We start from the raw sequence: 22,082 nt of genomic DNA, 5'->3' as shown, positions 1-22,082 counted from the left end.
GCCCAGCATCCCCATATACATTGTTGCATATCGGTGGAAAGCTTCATCCTCCAGAAACACATTGATACCAAAATTATTCTTCCTAGCTTAATTAGGGGTTGTCAGATTGAAGTCTAAAACCTTAATGCAGCAGTTGCGTCAATGGGCATTTAAAGGTTAAGAAGACATACTTTTTAGAGAACCTGTTGTATAGTATTAGTTAAGTTTTTTTTTTTTTTTTTTTTAAATATCCGATATATTTAATATTCACATTTCTCTTTTTATTATTAATTGCAGAAATTACTAGATGACAATCCAGACATAATTATGTGATAACATCAATATCCTTAATTAACAAACATTAAAATAATTATTACATGCTAGGAACAATAATTAAACATAAGTAGAAAGCACAGTGAGCAAACAATCGTATCATATACCTTTTATAACGAAATTATAAACACATGAAATTAGACGTACGGACGTGTGTACAAGTACATGGTGTGTGGAAGCAAACTTGCGATCATACATGTAGTAATGAACATAATAAATATTTATATTTTGCATTACCCATACGCTATAAAAACTAATTTTAACATATAGTAAACATTAAGCAAGTACAATTAGAGATAAATCTTTATCACTTACCAAAAGAAACATGATCAAATAAATTAATTTACCCTACTAACCTGTAAGTATAATCTTCATTACAAAGGAGATGATTGTGTATTTTACAAATTCTAGACATTATTTTAAATATTAGAAATTGTTATATAACATATATGGTATACACATACATCAAATGAAGCGTAATGTTTTAACAAAACACATATAAGCAATAATCAAGGGAAATGTCTTTTAGTTCCACAAAAGTAGTGCAAGATTTAAATTCGCTTTTTTAAGTTTCATCATAACCACCTGGCTCGTTATCTCCTTCTGCGCCTCCGCTTCCGCCACCTGCCTCTTGGTATTGCAGATACTCATCAATAGTATCATTCAAAGTTTTCTCTGATTCAGTAAACTCTTCTTCATCCAATCCTTCCCCTACGTACCAATGTAGAAAGGCTTTTCTTCTAAACATTGCAGAAAACTGTTCAGATATCCGCTTGAAACACTCTACAATAGCTGTAGAATTCCCAATGAAACTTGAGGACATTTTTAAGCCTCTTGGAGGAATATCGCATACTGCTGCTTTTATACTATTTGGAATCCATTCAGTGAAATATATACTGTTCTTATCGTGTACATTTAGCATTTGTTCCTCTACCTCCTTCATGGACATTCTTCCTCGAAATACAACGGCTGCTGTTAAATATCTTCCGTGTCGTGGATCACAAGCTGCCATCATGTTTTTAGCATCAAACATCTGCTGAGTCAATTCTGGGACAGTTAAGGCACGATATTGCTGACTGCCTCGAGAGGTTAGAGGAGCAAATCCTACTATAAGAAGATGAAGACGAGGAAACGGAACAAGATTCACACTTAGCTTCCGGAGATCAGCATTTAGTTGGCCAGGAAATCTCAGACAAGTTGTCACACCAGTCATAACGGCAGAAATTAAATGGTTCAAGTCACCAAACGTTGGAGTTGATAGTTTTAGTGTTCTGAAACATATATCGTATAAAGCTTCATTATCAATTACAAATGTCATGTCTGTATTTTCTATTATTTTCGAAAATGCTAAGGTGAAATTGTACGGTTCAACTACCACATCAGATACTTTTGGTGACGGAAGAACACTATACGTGTACGTCAATCGATCTGCATATTCATCACGAATCTTTTTCGTAAGTAACGATCCCAGTCCAGACCCAGTTCCTCCACCAAGGGAATTAGTTAACTGAAATCCTTGAAGACAATCACAACCTTCTGCTTCCCTTCTGAGAACATCCATGATAGTCTCAGCTATTTCTGCTCCTTCAGTTAAATGTCCTTTCGCCCAATTATTGCCAGCACCGCCCTGCGAAAATATGAAATTTTCAGGTTTATATATTTGGCCAAAGGCTCCAGATCTAATAGCATCCATTGTTCCTGATTCTAAATCACATAGCAGTGCTCTAGGAACATATTTACCGCCTTGGGCTTCATTAAAAAACACATTAATACGTTCCAATTGCAAATCTGAATCACCATGATAATGTCCAGTGGGATCAATTCCATGTTCGTCTGATATAACTTCCCAGAACTTCGCTCCAATTTGATTTCCACATTTTCCACATTGGAGATGAACTATTTCTCTCATCTTGTAAAACTACTTATAATCATAAGTATTACGAATAATTCTTAGATTTCTTTTATATAAAAAGAAAACCAAGTGTAAGATCATACGAAGTAGTTACTATAAACAAACTAGTTTTACATTAGAAACAATCTACAATCAGAAATAATGCAGCGATAATAAGAGAGACATAGATATATTGAGGATATTTCATCCATGTAAACCGCCATATTTGTTCCAACAGCTAATATATAACAAACATAGGAGAAAAATCATTTCTTTCAATGTTAATATTCTGTTGATCACGTATAGTTTCACGTTTCGTCCACTTTATAAACTTCTATTGCTGTAAATGATAAATAAAAAATATTCCTAGAGTGTTATTTTCTTAGCTCATACCCAAATAATTGAGTACATACTGATAATGTACCTGCAAACTGGTAAGATTTCAAAACATTTTTTTTTTACGTTAAAAGCACACACTAAAATGTTTAGATAGTTACTGCAAGCAACAATTGTATCTGTTCCAATTCATGGTAGTTCGAAGCTGGTGGGCACGCTCGGCAGTAAGTAAGTAAGGAATGGTTGAAAAAAGACGGTAGATACGTGCGTAAACGAAGATTTTAGTAAAAACTACACTTACTACGGCACTCATATTAGAACTTACCTAATATTAGTTGTTTCTCTATCGTATTTGCTTTGCCCGATATAGAAGAAATTAATTTATAAGGTCACTTGCAGAAATTAATGTCATGCGGTCGTCACATTTATCACATGTGACAGGGTTTTCAGTAGCAGTACAGAGCGGCATAACTAACGGGCCCGCAACGCTGGTGGTCCCGGAGCAGAAAGGAGCCTGTTTAAGTTCCGAAGATAATAACGTAATGGTATAAAATTATGTGATATTGGAACTATATCTCATATATCGCTTGTGAAGAAAGCAATATTCAGTGAAGTTGAAACTAACAAAACCAGTAAAATATTATGACCATTCGTTATTTTAGCACGAAATCATAGGGCTGATGTAAGAATCACTGCGCACAGCACAACCGTTCGGCAGACGGCAACACGATTCTATCTCAATTGGTCAGGCTGGTGCTTGTGCGTTGAATGGGTAAGGACAGCGATATATCAGAATTTATTAGGATGGCCACAACGGTATTTCGGATTTGTCGGATTTTTGCGATCTGCCGTGCTTAGTGCCTTCCAAGAATGAAACCAACATCAAAATAAACCTCAACAATTGGCGTGACCACATTTCTTAAAACTTTCGAATGTAGCATATTCCTTAGGTTGATACAACAGCATAAGGCGAAGACTGAAGCAAAATTAATAGTGCACTTTAAGATAACATGCACTTTAACATATAACTTTTTGGATTATATAAGGAAGCTAGTGACTGACCAAATCTATCATCCAAAGTTGAAAATATGTTCTCTATAAGTTTTACGTGCATTTATGAATGAGGAAGAGAGAACCCTTTTGACATTTTTGCGGGGAGGCCCGTTTGTCCTTAGTTACGCTACTGATAGTACATTTTCTTTAATTTTGAATATTAACAATGGCTATGCAAACTTGCGGAGTGCTTAAAATGATGTTCAGATGCTTTCAGCGTTATGTAATTAGTATGCTGGGTAAATTATTGTCTCGTACAATAAATTAAGAATGTGTTTAAAAAATTAGTAATGTAGGTTTTCACCGTCTATAATTCCGTTTTCATATTATTGCATTTTTCTCTGAATCTACTCTTAGTACATTTATCAATTGTTATATTGTGAGTCGAGTTGGCATGTACTTTAATTCGCGCTTGATCCTAGTCATATGAACTAAATGCAATGTTCTGATTGATTGGAGTTATCCGTTTCTCGCTACGTAGCCAAGGGCGCCCATCAGGGGGGAAAGGTGGCGCTATCGCCACCCCTAGAGGAAATTGTACTTCAGAATATCGAAAACCCAACAGAATTTTTAGATTAATTACAGCAAAATTTGAACCTATATTTGAAACGTCACTTATACTTGTCCCCCTTTGGATACCACAACATGGGCGCTCTTGCACGTAGCATACATATTGCACAAAGCAAATGCCAGATGCTGTTGTCCTTCGTAGCCGAGCGTGCTAGACATGAAAATTGCTATTGGTGTGGTTTCAAACCAGGTCCAAGGCAAATTCGTTTTATTTTTTTAAAATGTTCATAACACTTTCTTCATTAAAATAAGATGCAAATAATACTCGTTTTCCATTTACGTAATATATAATGAATAAATTGTGCTATTTCCACCATCTACCTGGAGATTTCTGTTAGCCTTATAAACAATGACGTTACAAACCAACAAAAGAGTAAGAAGTTAGGCCTTCGTGAATCGAGGGATTGTAGGGGTAGTTGGGAGATAAAGAAGGAAGGTTCCGGAAGCACTAGAAGCAATGTTTTTTCCAGACATGTTTTTGGTGTTCAATGCCCCCTCCAGAGCTCTGAGATTGCCCTCCCGGAGGAGACCAAAATACTACGTCTGTAATGTAATAATAAACATAATAGTACCGTGTGAAAATAATATGTGCCCGTCCAAATACTGTGTGCCCCCAGGAATATTTTCTCTGAAAAAAACACTGGCCAGGACGGGTAAAGACTTTGCACATTGATAAAAATGTAATTTACCTACGTTAAGAAGTATAGCTGAGCGACCGTCAGCGATCGAAGGTAGTCAGAAGCCACGCAAAGCTTGTTTCGTTCCATCTTGATCCCCATGATAATACGTCACACTCAGGTGGCGCAACTTCGATGTAAATCTAGCCTCACTTGCTTGCTTGTGACCAACATAAAACAATTGGATATTGTAGCACCTGAAAAAAAAAATGAGTCATGTTGCATTCGTCGCTTCTTGTTAACTTGACAAAGGCTTAACTGTTTTGCCTATGAATACCGTGATTTCATTTCTGTAAATTCAACATACACTTCTTTTTAAAAATCTGTTATGTAACTGCACCAGTAAACTACCCTTAAATGGCGTACATGTTCATGAAAAATATGTGTAAACATACGTCATAAAAACTATACGAAATACAGGTTCAGACTGAGAATAGACCGTCATAAAAACGGAAATTTTAAAGTTAAAATGATTGAGTTCATAAAAATGATTGAGTTGAAAAAAGACTGTCTGAGATAAAAATTTCCATTGGCGGTATATTACTGCACTATGTCGGAAAAGGCTTTTATGTTTACAAGTGTAGGATTACAAGTGGTCAAATCATGACAAGTGATATACTATGGTTACAATGAATGAGTGTATTTGTAAGATGACAAGTATAGAGTTATCAGTGTAAGACTGTGACAAATGCTCTAACATATGCAAATGCGCTCCTTTATGTGATATAGGTTTCTTTTACTACTCTCGCCAGCAAATTTTGCTTTTAGGCAATTCATTCATTTTCGATTCGTTCAATGATTTCAATTCCGATTTCAAAGGAACAGATTACTCGGAACAGTTCCTCCGAAACAGAACTGGGATAGGAATCATGATCGTTCCTGTTCTATATCCTTCACGCGTGTAATGGACCAGTATGATCTATTATAGCATTTTATGTGATTCTGTCTGTGTGCGCTCTTATATTTCATATTAACCAATTTTAAATGTTATTAATTATTTTGTTAACGGTGAGTTTGAGTAATTAATTATGCCAATCTAATCTCCAAAGTAAGAGACAACATGAAATGTATGTGCACCGTTGAAATGTTGGCGAAATTGACAGTAAAATTAATGCCTGTTTCTATTCTTCTTCTTTGCATCGCAGTTAAAGTTTGATCTTTGTATGTTAGAAAAACAAATAGTTATGGCATATATAAAATGTTTGTCGGAAAGCGATAATTTTATATATATTGTTTCTGGACGAAGTGTACATAATATCCAGTCAGATCTAAACGTCCGAAATCCAAAGGATTCTGTGAATGATTCCTTTCCTCTTGTAATCACATTTGATGCATGTCATATCAGGAACTTTATACCAAATTCTGAATTAGTTCAAAGTGTTTTGGGATTGTTGTGATCGGTGTGAGATCCAAAAGCATTCTCTTTGTAGTTTTTGATTGGAAGTGAGGAAGTGCCTTTGATTGACGTTTTTGAGTTGTATGTGAATGTGCATGATGCCTCACAGGTGAAAGTAGTGAAATCCGTTTCAAAATTGGTTTTCTGGTTATCCTATTATCAAGAAATGAAACAAATAAACTTATTGAACGTTATAACTCCGCAATCTTCTAACAATGAAATTTAGTGCAACGGAAATATTTCAAAAATTCTTATAAATGGAATTTAATATTAGTCAATTAAATTCATTAAGAGATATCTCCATTTCAATGGAAAAGGATGAAATTTCTTGCCCTCAGTGTCTAAAAAGGTTTCCAAGCAGGAAGGGTTTGAATATACACAAGTCGAGAAAACGTGATATCAGAATCTCAAGTTACTATGCAAGATTTTGCTAAAGAACTTGCAAAATTAAAGTCAACCATGTGACTAATAAAGAGAATTCCAAGAGGGGCTCGAAAGGCAGTCGCAAAGAAATTAGCATCTGTAATAGAAGCATGTGCAAATTAAGGTGATTTCCTCTCGTGGAAAAATTTAACCTTTTCGTTTGTCCATATAAAAATTGTTAAGGAATGCAGCACGAAAACCATTACACAGATTATTATTAAAGACAATTTAAACGAAACTGTGTCAACAGATTGTACATCTGGTCTAAGGAAAAAACACACTCCAAACTTGGCAAAAGAATAGAAGCAAAAATTGCTGACTTCGATACCAGAGGGGCTCTAAGGTTGTCAAGCTCTGATGATATTTTGGCTCCAATAAACGAAGAATCATTTCTCGATCTCAAAAACAAACACCCAGCTCCTTCCAGAGGTACTTCAACTTGATAATTGTTTGAAATATGCATTTCAGTCTATCAATTATTCTTTAAATGAAAATCAATGGACTCATGCAAGCTTACCAATTCGCTTAGGAGGTTTAAGTGTAAGAAAAGTCTCAGATTTAAGCCTTCCAGCTTTCCTGTTCTCATGTTTTGGAGTGAAGCCACTTGTCTCCAACATATTAAACATTCCAGTTGACAAAGTGGGAATTCATCACCTGGCGGAGGGATTGGAAATATGAAATGGTATCTACAATAATGAGACTCCCTCTGTGTTGGACTTACAATAGAATTGGGATAAAATTATATTTACAACAATAATTGATAAAGAATTGGTCCCTGAAAATGCATTTGATATTGCCCGTTTTAAATCCTTACAAAGAAAAGAATCTGGTGCATGGCTACAGGCTACACCGTCAAAAAATATTGGAATTTTGTTAGACAACAACACGTTTCAAATTTGTGTCGCTCTACTTCTCGGCTTAAATATCTGTCACAGTTTCAAATGTACATGTCAAGAACAGGTTGATGAAAAAGGCTTACATGCACTAAGCTGTTCTAGGAGTGGATGTCGAATTTCTCGTCATGGAGAGCTGAATAATATAATAAGACGAGCTCTTGTCAGTATTGATATCCCAAGTATTTTAGAACCATCTGGAATGCCCAGAGATGATTGGAAACGACCAGATGGAGTGACATTAATCCCTTGGAAAATGGGACAACGACTGGTACGGGACATCACTTGTGTAGACACATTTGCACCTTCCCATTTAGCTTCATCATGTAAAGAGGCCGGAAATGCTGCTGAGACAGCCTATAAGCGAAAACACACGAAATATTCCAAATTAAAAGATCATATGTTCATTGCCTTTGCTACGGAAACCATAGGAGTTTTTAGCCAGGAAGCTAGGGAATTCCTAAAGAATATCGGATCGAAATTAAATCTCAAGACGGGAGATCCAAAAAGTGCACAATTTTTATTAACGCATTAGTCTAGCAATTCAGCAAGATAATGCAGTTAGCATTTTAAGTTTCTGCCCTTCTAAACTGGAAGAAATTTTTTATTTGAAACGAACCAGAATTTATGAACACTTTGGACTGAAAATTTTGTAAACTATTTACGCCTTATGCAGAGTCATTTTGAAGTATGATTAGCGTCATACTAAAGGTTTGACTACTGCAGGAAACATATGTTAGTCGAATTCTTTGGTATGTCACTAATCACGCGTCGGAACGACTCTGCATAAGGCCCTTTAAGTTTTGTTATATTTGTCATGCTACTTCCAAAGATGAGGAAGATGGACTTACTCACTCTTCTCAATTATGAAGTTACCGGTACTTGTTCTATATAAAAGTGTTCAAACATACGATAGCAATAACAGTTGTAAAGGGGATATTCAATTGTGGATTCTATTATGCGAGCATTATGCGTTGGCTTTAAATTGATAGTCTGATGTGCTTTTACTGTATATCGTTAACGGAGATCATCTATGAAATATTCTGCGACGAAGATTATTAATTATAATTGATATAAATACAATAAAGATATGAAATGATATCGTTAGATAACTATATATTAAGTACGTAAATGATGGTTCACGTACTTAGCCAATAACGAATGTAAACATGAGTTGTACATCACGCATTTCTTAAAATGTGTCTTTAACGTCTCACATGTTATGTAATCATATGTCGCATCAGAAGCTGTTATGGCCCTTGAAATCATAAGCATTCCAGATATGTCAGTATGTTTTCATCTGGTGTGGCTTTCCTGCGTGGTGCAAACGTATCTGCAATCTACTGTTTGATGCTTGCTGCTGATGAATCCAATTACTTTGTGTTGATCTGGTATATCATCAGCCAACAAATATAAGCACTCCAGAAAGAGTAGCATAACATGCGGTTGTGATTAGTAGAAGTTATCCGTTTCTCGCCACGTAGCGTACATATAGCAGAAATCAAACTCCTACTGTTGTCGATCCCCGTGGATAGGCGTACTAACGCAACGTGCTAGTAATGATAATCGCTTATGGAGTGGGTTCAAACTCGACGCAAGTAAATATTTTTCATTTTCATAATACTTTTATCATTAAAAATGATAAAAATAATACTCAGTCTTTATACATAATATATGATGCATAAAACTTGTTTATTTACGTTACGAAACATAGCTGAGCGGGCCAGAAAGTTAGAAAATTACGAATTAAAACCATATAGGGAATTGTCTGTGAATAAATTATCTACAATATCATGCATGTTCAATGCAGACTTATTTCAGAGAAGAAACACAATGTATAAACAAAGTTCTGTAACAAAACATACTCGATAAGATGGCTCCGTTAAAAGAAGATTAATTTTCATGAAATAAGGGACTTTTATATAGACACGAAGAAGAAATTAACGAAATGAAGTCATTAAAATTCAGTCCAATTCAAAGAAAAAGGAAAAAGATTTTCTATCTTGATAAAGGGATGAAAAAGAAATGTGAGCCAATGCTGACATGGTTAATTGGGAATTCCACTCAGCTTATTTTAAAAGTGAATGAGCAATGACCAGTTTACCGCTTGTGGAGAACCGACTCTCGATTTCTACATTGAAAGAAAAATATAATTTGCAATTTTACGATAACTAGTCAAATATTGCCACATTTCGCTACCCAAGTAGCCACCTATGTGAAATAAGCCGCCTATATACTGTATATAGAGACTGTATAGAGGGGTTCTGAGTTTTAAACCACCTTAAACAAAATTATTTCAAAAGTAAACATTACTACAGTAATAGATATACACAGAAAAGTTCTTAAACGGTACGAATTTCGAATCTGGAATCCCCCACTTCTTAAAGAAATTCTGCGCACGCCACTGATGAGCAAAGAACTTGAATCGAGATGACGGTACAGTAGCTCAATGGTAGTCTTATCTCTGGTGAATGGGATTTCAGGTTCGATTCCCGGCTTAGTAAATCTGAGTGAAGCTGATATGCAAACTTCAAAACTTTGAAGAGTTGCAGATTGCATAACCACCTATGGGAAGATATTTGGATATTGTTAATCTGCAGTATAAACACAAGACTCCTCATTCTGCCAGTCAGGCTAATAGTTGGTGCCAAAGGCGCAAATCTGTCTTCAACATTGGGGGGGACGGGTAAGATGGTCCCGTATATATATATATATATATATATATATATATATATATATATATATATATATATATATATATATATATATATAAGCGATGTTCAAAATATTTATTAAGTTGAAAAACAATGCTGTGAAGGATCAGGGAAGCAGAATTGTCTTCAGTGGCGTATTTACGAGGCTATCGGGATCAAGCTCCCCCCGAAATAAATTTGTTAGTTTTTCGCATTCCACGTACAACAATAATCCTTCTTACCATTTCTAAGAATGTCATTGACTTTCCATTTTCTTATGCTTTTTGTTTAGAAATAATACTGTATTTGTCAAATTTCATTCCATGTAAGAACCGCGTCCTTAATTGTTCTTTCTGTCATCCTTTCTATTTTTCTGTTTCTTTTTCTTGACGTTACTACTTTCATTTCGCCTATCATACTTTATCGACCGTTGTCAGTTGTGATTCAAGTTGGCCGTCATCAGTAACACCAAAACTAAGAGGAGTTGATAAGCGAAACTAGTGTTCCACACCAACATGCGCGGATATCAACATGACAGGACTTTAGTTATTATAACAAAGGAACAATTATATCGTTTAGTTATTTTTAAAAGAAGGAAATGTTTGAATTAAAATCAAAACGGGGGAATAATTAGCCCGGGAAATTAGGACGGCCAAGAGGATGCTTTCTTTTTCTTGTATGAATAGAATTAAGGGTTAGATTCACTTTTAAATTTTTGTGTCATATCATATAGGATTTATCGATCTGTAATTCTTGCCATTATAACTTCAATTTATGCATAAATTAACATATATATAATTCTCAAACTCAGGTGGGCAATAGCCCACTTCCTTAATTGTATTGGGCATAGCCCTCAAAAGAAAATCCTAAATACGCCATTGGTTGTCTTCAACATTGGAAGGTGGGCAGATTTGAGGCTTATTCTAGATAAGGGAGATGAAACTCATATTACGGTAGATGAATCTGATCAACTGTTGTAGAGTATATTATATATTAGGTGATGTAGATGAAGTAGTAGTACATATCAGTATTACAAATCACTGCCGTGAAAACATTCTGAAATCTGAATACATGCATATTTATAATTTGTATGTTTCTAATTAGGCATCCACAAAGATCCACGTTAAAATTGTTTTATAGTAATATAATAATATAAATGACGACTTCCCCAAAACTATGAAGAAAGAATATCAATTATGTGTGACGCAACAATACTCTTTGAGCAAAATGATTATAATCTCAATAACATTACAGGAATCGTTTCAGAAATCTGACGCATGTCATACTCTTTACTTAACAGATGTAACCTTAAGATTAGAGAGAAAAATATTCCAGCAATTGAATTCTTTTCTTTGCTTACGAAACATCCTCTCTCAAAAGAAAAATTGGGACACGCGGAAATAATACGTAGGAACAAACCATGGTTCGAACTAGCAGAGAAGAGAAAACAGGCAAAATTACGTTGGCTACAAAATCCGAATGAAGTAACTACACAAAATTTCGTAGACATCAGGCGAGGAACTTCCAAAACTTTTAGAACAAAAAAACGCGATATTTTGAAAGCTAAAATTTAGGAACTTGAAGATAGTAAAAATAAAAACATTCGGGACATGTATAAAGGGGTCAACGAATTTAAGAAAGGCTATCAACCTCGTTCTTATATATGAAAGAAAGCTGATGGAACAGTTCTCACTGATACAGATAGCATTTTAAATAGATGGAAAGATTTCTTTGACGATTTGCTTAACACGCAGCCAAAAACTAATGTGCGTGGAGAAAGGAAGATACACACGGCAGAATCATATATTCCAGAACCCAATCGAATAGAAGTAAAACTCGCTATAAAGAAATTAAAGAAACACAAATCTCGGGTGCAAACGAAATTCCGGCTGAGTTAATTTTAGCTGGAGGCAAAAAATTGTGGAACAAGATACACAAACTCATTCTCCTTATCTACAACAAGGAAGAATTGCCACAAGAGTGGGAAGAATCAATCATTGTTCCAATTCACAAGAAAGGCGACAAAACTGACTGTAATAATTATCGAGGCATCTCTCTTCTGTTAACATCCTATAAAATCCTTTCAAACATTCTATTAGCAAGAATGGGCCCATACGCAGATGAAATGTTTGGAGATTATCAGTGTGGATTTAGACGAAATCGATCAACTATCGACCAAATATTTACCATTCGCCAAATATTCGAAAATAAGCGGGAATACAGTAGTCCGGTACATCAACTATTTATTGATTTTAGAAAGGCTTATAACTCGGTTAGGAGAGAAACATTGTACAACGTTCTTACAGAATTTGGAATACCGAAAAAGCTAATTAGATTAATTAAGCCATGTTTAAATGAATCCCAAAGTAAAGTCAGGGTAGGAAAAGTTTTGGCCACGAGCTTTCACGTTAAGAATGGCCTGAAACAAGAAGATGCGTTGTCGTCATTATTATTCAACTTTGTCCTGGAATACGCTATAAGGAAGATGAAGGATAGCAACCAGGGCCTAGAGCTGAATGGTGTTCACCAGGTTATGCGTACGCTGATTATGTAAGTTTAGTAGGGGTTGATATGAGAAAAATAGAAAGAAATGCAAAGGTCTTATTAGACACGCTTGCATGGACATGAGTTTAGAAGTAAATGCAGAGAAAACTAAATACATGGAAGTGCGTCTGGACCGTAATACGGCAAATTATGTATGTGTTAAAATATTAAATAATACTTTTGATAAAGTGGATACTTTCAAACATCTAGGATCAATATTAACAGACGAAAATCATATTCACGAAGAAATTAAATGTCGACTAAAAACAGGGAATTCGTGTTATTATTCAGTTCAAAACCTCTTGTCGCGAATTCTGTCGAGGGATTTGAAGCTTAAAATGTATAAAACGATAATCATACGCTTATTGAGTACAGAGCATAGACTGAAAGTATTTGAGAACAAGATCCCGAGAGAAATATTCGGACCAAGAGGAACGGGAATGGGGAATGGTGGAAACTTCATAACGACGAACTACGTAAATTATATGGCTTACCAAACATTGTTAAGGTCATCAAGTCTAGGAGGCTTAGGTGGGCAGGACATGTAGCCAGGATGGAAGAAAGTAGGAATGCTTTCAAAGTGTTAGCGGTAAGACCAATCGGAAAACGACTATTAAGAAGACCTAGGCGCAGATGGGAAGACAATATTAAGATGAATCTCGCAGAGATAGGAATACAAAGTAGAAACTGGATCCAGTTGGCTAAGAATAGAAGTCAGTGGAGAGCTTTTGTGAACGCGGCATTGAACCTCCGAGTTCCATAGGCTATAGAGTTTGTTAGCTTACGAAGCATGAGTAGATGCCTACGCTGATACTACAAATAGATTAAATGCGCATTTACTGAAAAGATGGGTTCTACTGACATTGGATAGTCTATATACTCTTCGTGTGCTAGGGCCTAGGGGAGAGGATGAGATAAGATTTCATATGAGGTTACGTCACGCACAGTCGCACGCCTTCATTTTCATTATAAATGGAAAAGCCAAGAGAAACAAATTTCATCTAACTTTCCTTTGTGGCAGTCGGACAAAACTCATCACAGTTATCTGCAAAATGCACTTTTCAAATCGGATTATTGGGAGAGCCTCTAGTTCCAATGTTGGGGGGGACATGTCTCCCCATTTCCCCGGAATTTGTGCCCGTACCTACAGCTGAGACAACTTTCCAGCATGAGGAGAGGGGCATATCCCTTTCTGGCATTTATTGCAATTTGTGCCCAAATAGCGGAAGTGGAATTAATACATATTGATGAGACTACTAAACTCACTACAGCACGAAGTTCAGTTTGAAATACTACAGAATACGATTCTTTTTTTAAAAAAATGGAAAAGCCAAGAGAAATCAATTTCATCTTACATTCCTTTGGGGCAGTCGGACACAAATCCGAAAAAGCGCTTTTTAAATCAGATTATTGGGGGGGACAGTCCCCCCCAGGTCCAACATTGGGGGGGACATGTCCCCCTCGTCCCCCCGGGATTTGCGCCAGTGGGCGCTAGCAACACTGTCCCTAACCTGACGTCAAGATACGTACAGGAATACGTCAAGATACCTGACGAGCCGCAGGCTTGGGTAGAACAACCAGTGTACATAATTTCAAAAGTTTAACAGTGATCCAATGTAGACAAATAGAAAATGTATATGATAGATCTAAAATAGAGAGCACAGTGCTTTCTGTCATGGTTGTTGAATAAGACTTCCCTGAACCTGGATTGAGAGAAAAAGAGTTTATGAGTTAGGCATCACTGTGTCTTAATCTCAACCTTGTGGACTTTGCTGTACGGATTTTGGAGTTTGAGATATGTGAAGTGAAAATCTAGAAAAAGATCAATCGGGGAAAGGATAAGATCTGCAACTACTGTTCTGGAAACTCCATGTTGAAATATAAATTCGACATTTTAAAATGTGTCCACGTTCTCTTTCTTTTTCAAACAACTCACCTAGACAAAAGACGTAGTACTAACAATACATTTACTCACCAGAGAGAACAAAATAGTGTCTCTTATCTATTCAAGAATTAACAACAATAGACTTAGGTTTAGCTAGTAAGGTATGCTTTATTGTGCTCACCACGAATAAGTATATATTGTTCACCCACAAATATATATATATTGTACAGTATATCAACAATGCCAAGAGCTTTTCCTCTTCGTTCAGTGTTTTTCAACAAAGATTTTTCTCTTTCGTCAACAATGAAATGGAAGCTATTTTTCGTTTTCATGGAAAAGACGATAACAATAGAGTTGAATGGAATACAGCAGCTGGGAAGGAAAAAGGACAAAAATAACGCACTAGAAACAACTATAGATAGCATTAATGGTCTCCACTGTATAGTGTTTTTTCCCTTTCTTTATTTCTAACAGGAACAGCCTTTTCGCTACCTTGTCTCGAAATGGCTCAAGTCTTATCATTAACAGTTAATTGATGTTGGTTTCAATGTACCCTATTCAACTTCTTCTTGGTTGAGTTCTTTCTCGACGTTTCTGTACATCGACTAATGCGTCTAATTGTGTAATTTTAACAGAAACGAGAACTATTGTGTTCTGTGTATATGGTTTTGTCAATACAATACGAGCTGGCCAATTAAAACCTTCCAATGACCTCCTACAGTCGTTAGAAACCTCAATTAATTACGGTGTTTCGCAAATCATCAATAGGGGACGCTGTTGTTAGTTACTTTAAATGTTCTGGGAGACTAATAGAAATACTGTACAAGATGTACGGCAAATAAAAATTAATCTTTAAAAAAATGATAGGCTACTCTTTAACTTGACCACTTACAAAGCTCCATCAGAGAACTATGATCGTTGGAAAGCGATTCATCAATATCTATGGTGACAGAATTAGAATTGGTCAATGGGTCGTGAATTAATTTTAAATGACTCACAGCGATCAACCCTGTTCACATCCATCCGAACGTTAGCCGTCTAAGTGTCGTTGGACAAGTGTAGCAAGACAGTGCAAGCAATTGAGGAGTTATTATCAATCCAGGCGGAGTTTTTCAGGGTACTCGCCGTTGAACGACGGCCGTATCTCCTTGCTATAACCATCTCAGACTCGTCCAGGTGTTTGCACTGATAACATTCAAGATGGACATAGTGGACAGTTGAACTGTGAACAACATACTTCGGGCTTTATCCGTAAGAATGTCGGAGTGCTCCCACTGTAAAGACAGTGGACGATTTTCAAAATTTAAAAGGAAGTACGAAAAAAATGTTAATGTATTGACATAATGTGTACTATTAGTAAAGAGATGTGCATTAAAGAGTGGAACTAATATATCAATTCTGTTGAAAATAATACAGGGTGATTTTTTTAAAAACTCACGGATTTCAGTTGGTTCTTATACTTCTAACTGAAGTTCGATTTTCATGCGGTTTGTGGCAATTGATCAAGAAAGGATGGGAGATTTATGAAACTATGTGTACTTGTTTTAATTCATCCGGGATAATGTCGGCCACGCCTCAAGAAAAACAGCAAATATTCGCCAGCGTACCGGTACCTTACAATTGGAATGAGGTGCGATCAGTGTGGAGATTTGAGTTTTCTTCGTTAGATGGTAACCTCGCCAGGTCAATGAGAAACGGGAAACTGAGTCATTGTATTGGGAATGTGTTGTACAGTTCTGTGCTACTGTGTGAGTGTAATCAGGATACAGTAAGAATATTGTACTCATTGAAGCAACATGAGTTTATAAAAACTAATTTGCTTCACGTTCTGCCCCAGACAGAAACATAATATGGTCGTCGCTAGTGAATACATTGGAAGAAACAGGATCGCTTCTGAGTGAGACAAGGAAGCATCGGACCACGCAGGTGGGTGATGTCACTTATCGTCTCCTTAGGTCGCAAAGAAATCTTTCCGTCGTTTGTCGCAAGAAATCGCCTATAGCTATTCAGCACGTGATTTATGGATATTACCACTAACTCTAAATTTGTATTCTCACTAACACTCAGTTTGTATTCCGCAATTTCGCTTCAAATATTCAAAACCTCATTCCAACTGTAACTTACACTTTGCTGTTTTTCTTGAGGTGTGCTCGATATTACTCCGGATGAATTTAAACTAGTAAACATAGTCCCATAAATCTCTTCCATCCTTCGTTGATTATTTGTGACAAATCGCATAGTAATCGGACTTCAGTTAGAAATTCTAGACCCAAATGAAATCAGTGAATTTTGCTTTAAAAATCACCCTGTAGAATAATTAATATATCCCTATTAATGTACCCTTCCTGAAACGAAACATGTTATGACAATAATGCTTTGAAGAACATTATATCAGAGTACCATAAATGACGATTAGTGGGAAGGAAATTTAAATTATTTATATTGGAAATGGAAATGAGTTATTCAAAACGTCTTATCGAAAAAACAAATCATAGAAATTCCATACCTCATTTCTCGAAAACGGTGGAATGATGTGTTGAAGCTCTAGGTTTTTATATAGCAACGATTTTGATAAGTGGTAGGTTGAATTGGAGTTTTAGTGTCCCGTTGAGCAGTGAGGCTATACGAGACATTAACTTACTTCTTAACATGGAATCTGAACTACGTATGAGCTCCCGCCGGAAATTTTTTCCCGCACTGAAGATGTGCGTTCACTAACCATGTAGCCACAAGGCAGTTCAACTCCGATAAATGGTATGTGTAACAATGATCATGGTGGAGATTAGGAAGTGAAAAGCATTGGTAAGACAGCACAGTTTTTTTTTTTTTTTTTAAAGATATAAAGTGAAAGCTTTCAGTTTAACGTTTCACCATTATGTCCGTCAGGTTAAAGGGGACGATGATTATTTCAAGTGAATAACGGTGAAAGAATTGGTAGAATGAGAAAGTGGGAGGAAACGGGAGTACCCCGAGGAAACCCATAGACACGATGTTGATCATCACAAAGTTGATAGGCTGGGAATCGAACCAGGGACCCCACGCACCACAGGTAAGCGCTCTACGACTGAGTCATGAAATTAATAATAATTGTAAGTTCGCCCATAGAAGACATAGAAGAACTCCGAAATAGAACGTATGTAATTCAATTATGAGCAATTTCCTCTTCTGTACTTCCGGTGACACACGTAAGAGAACATTACAAACTGTTGAAATTTTCTAAGTTACTTTGTTACATCCTCAAAGTCAGGGACATAAATAAGTGCCACGCAGACCCCTATTGCGGGGGGCCTCAAGCCATCAAGGGCCCCCAAATTGTGAAGTTAGACGTAGATAAGGAGCCCCTCTTTACGCTGCCTGAGGGGAGGCCCCCAAACCTTTAGCTACGCCACTGCTCAAAGTAATGGAATACATAATGTCGCGTCTTCGAATGTTACTGCAAGTGTAAGAATTTATCGAAAAATCCCTGGAGTCAGATCGCCATGGCGAGTGGAAATACGAGCCTAGTGTCTAGATAATTGAAAGCCAAAATATGGAGATCCATAGATAAAACTGAATTTGTATTATTATGGCGTCTAAGTTACAAGAAACGTTTTCAAGCACTATACATGTATGCATACTATCATCAGGAAATAAGTATTAAAAGATAGTTGTGTTTTACATAATTGCAGGATAAATTTTGTGTTTAAAATTTACTTAATTTTTAAAAAAATGAAAACGAAAGTAAAATTTACACAGCCTGATAATTACAAACAGCGGTGCAAATCTGTCTTCAGCACTGAAGGTACGGGTAGAACTGTACCCATAACCTTGTTATCTTTTTCTTTTTCTTTTTTTTTTTAAAAAAAAAACGATGTTGAAAATATTTATCAGGTTGAAAACAATACTGTGGAAGATCAGGAGAGCAGAGCTGTCTTCCACATTGGCAGATTTGAGGCTTATTTCCGGGGACATCAATTTCATTTTATTTTCCTGTATGGCAGCCGGACACAAATCATCACATTTCTGCCGCTCCCCCCCAAAAAAAACACATTTCAAATCGGATTATTGGGGGACAGTCCTCCCAGTTTCAAGATTGGAGGGGACATGTCCCCCTAATACCCCCGCGATTTGTGCCAGTGATTACAATTTAAAATCTATCTATGTATTATATAAGTTCTGTTAAATTTTTAAAAATTATTTTTCAGTTGACCCAACAAAATTAAATAAAATGACATGAAGCTTTTAATTGATTACAGGGATATAGACATAGGGTTAACTTACCAAACATACCTTCAGTTCTGTTAGTGCACAGTGAGCAAGTGATTTGATAGTTCCGTGCTAATTTGTGGTATTCAGGTCCGTTGTGCAACTGTTGCAATTTCAATATTGTACAGTCCGCAGCAAAAAACCTGCAACATGAGCATGTAAGATTATTGTGAAATGAATAAGTCTTTTGCTCCAAGATAAGTGTGCAGGGGAGGACGCTGGCGTTTCTCAGGCGTTTTTGATTCCCTGCACTGTTAGGCGTAGTTTCACAATAAACTTACATACTCATGTTGCAGTTTTTTTTTTTTTTTGATGCGGACTGTACATTTTTATTTATTGCCAATAATTGTTAATGCTAATATTGCTACATTGCTCAATTTGAAAGAAATTTACGTCTCGCTCTAAGCGCGAATGGAATTAATATTTTTCCATAATCGGTATTGTAAGCGTTTCGTTGCATAAGCTACTTTTTTTTTTCGCTTGGCAATTAAGAGATTTGTCCAGTAATCATGGTACACACATAGTGAGGCAGAGGACAGGTAATTAACGCCTTCTGAAATTGAGAAGAATCTTCATTTCTTCAAAATATCTGTCGAAACATAACATATTAGATTAGCCTGCTCACTATAGAACTATAGGATGTTTATTGTAGCTAATGAAGTTATGGAGTGTCCGTAAATAATTGAAGCATTCCACTGAATAACGCTGTATAGTACATTTTGGAATATGTGGAATCTTGTTATATAGAACATGATAGACATGCACTGAAAGCCTCGTAGTTCATTGTCCAAGATTGCTGGCAAACTCTAATATTACATTGCTGGATATTCAAGTATACTACAGTTTTCTTAGTTATTTCCTCGAATTCATTGAAATGTATCACGCAGTGTTATTCCTTGGAATACTTAAATTGTTGTATCACAAGAAGCACGAGAGGCATACGTGACAGTACTTGTATGTCAGTCTTTTGTTCTTCCTTGAAACAAAAAATATATGGGCATCCTTGCTAGTAATATACAAGATGATTCTAGGAAAAATAATACTTATTTGAAATAAATTTATTTGAGAAAAGAAAAAAATAGAAACAATACAATGGTGAAAGTTTTTTCATTTATTTAAGAATGTGTAAAGTGTATGTAGATATGTTCAATACTGGCACGAACAACACCAGAGCGGTACTCGAATTCGATCAAGTATGTCCATAGTCACGGACGCAACAGTAATAATAGGCCTAATTTGATTTTTCAGCAAGTCCAGGTCTTTAGGTAATACTGATAGGCAAATGGTGTTCTATATATCCTCGCGAAAATATTAGTTCCCGAGAAACATGTTCACAAATTTACACTTAGTAACTCGACACAATAAGCCTTTCGCAACTGAGTCGTCATTTTCATTTGAATTGAAATAATGGTGATCGTCAACATAAAATAAAAAGAGCATGATCGATACAACATTAGTTTGATACAAACTAGACATTGTTATATTCAACAGAGGGCGCTCTGTGCTATTCAGTGATTAGTAGTTTCCACAGCAATCAAATTAGAATTGCGTATGTTCTTTTCGAATCACCCTATCTATAGTAGGAAAGAAGGCATGATAGAATAGTTATACTATATATATATTAAAAATATCTTTCTTTTGGCTCTATCATATTGTAATCTTAATACGTATTCCATCACGAAGCATTCTACCATGTAATTCACAATGCATTAATGCTACCCATATCGCACTGAAACTTACTACATCCTGTAAAAAGAATGCTACCTGGAAGAACGTTCGACTGCCTTTCTCTAATTGCATCGTGCAAAGTTTCGTTTCTCTGTCTCTTTTGGTTTCTCCGTTATCACAGTTGGTCGTCTTAATTATATTATAATGTGGAAATGTCATTTTATGACTTGGTTGTCATGTCGGCAAGGGTTAACGTTCTCGTAGGGAATTTCTATTTTACTAATGCGCGTTTACGGTCACATACAGTGCACTTCGCGAGTGTGCGTATAGTAACACGAAATTACCTTGTATAAGGGACACCCTGAAATATATATATAGAGTGTTTGAAAACAACAACAACGTTTGGGAGGTGATTCCTGACACCAAGATAAGACAAGAAGTGTAGGTTCTACAATACCACCTGTTGTCAATAGCATCCAGTCTTCTCTTGCAAGGTACAGTTGGAAGTCACTTTAAGTGTCATCTTCTCTTCTTTTTCATCAGTGGATAATAAATAAGAATAGTTCTGGCGCAGTTACAGATTACACGTACCCTACTCTCTCCACATAATCGCATTTCATTACTATTAACACCACAATGGTGATGTGAAACAGAAAAGGAGTGTGAAATTAACCGTAATTTGTACCGTGCAAGAGAAGACGTAGTGAAAAGTGACTGCGAGTAGTGGTGTGCAGTCACTTTTCAATGTGATGAAAAATGACAACAACTGGTATTGTTACAGTGGTGCTGGAAAACACAAGGGGACACTTAAAGTGACTTCCAACTATGCCATGCAAGAGAAGAGATGGTGCAATTGACTACAGGTGGTATTGTGAAATGAGGGAATACGTGATTGTGGAACAAATGTAACATATCTGTGGACAGTGACTTGTAGGACACAGGTGCAAAATGTACACACATGCACAATTGGCTGATATGCATTTCACATAGGAGTTGGCGGACTGTGATGCACTCGAAGCTCGATGGGTGTACCAGCAGAGATATCCTGAACGGCGCTGTACAGATAGAAAAAGCATTTGAAGCTATCCATCGCTACCTGCGTGAACATGGAGTTTTGCGCCGCTTGCTGCTGGAAGCAGTGGCAGACTAAGAGCTGTGACTCCACAAGCAGAAGACCCGATTTCAGATGCTGTGAGGGACAGTCCTGCGTGCAGCACAAGAGGATTAGGTCGGCAAGTACATGTAAACCACATACAGATGTATATTGTCGAGCGAGCCGGTACACTGAGAAAAATCCATTATCCGGACAGCGGTATATTGTACAAATACAAGGATTCGTTATGTTTACTAAGGAAATCTGTACGGAGCGTACTTTATCCATATACTACAGAGGTACTGCCTTTTACCCGCTTAGATGTTACATCATGTCGCTGCAGGATGTCTGACATCTAACAATCTTCCGTATTTTACATACGTATACGTATGTTAAATACTTC

At 36.4% G+C, this 22,082-nt stretch overlaps 1 pseudogene; it reads right to left on the bottom strand.

Moving 5' to 3' along the window:
• Positions 1-250: 250 nt before the first annotated feature.
• LOC145664074 (tubulin beta chain pseudogene) lies at positions 251-2,339 on the bottom strand (annotated as a pseudogene).
• Positions 2,340-22,082: the final 19,743 nt, after the last annotated feature.

The sequence above is a fragment of the Thermobia domestica genome, chromosome 11, assembly GCF_964235325.1.
Source record: "Thermobia domestica chromosome 11, izTheDome1.hap1.1, whole genome shotgun sequence".
In the NCBI taxonomy this organism is placed as follows: domain Eukaryota; kingdom Metazoa; phylum Arthropoda; class Insecta; order Zygentoma; family Lepismatidae; genus Thermobia; species Thermobia domestica.
Note: the sequence above shows the minus strand (reverse complement) of the source record. Positions and strands in the feature narration are given on the sequence as shown.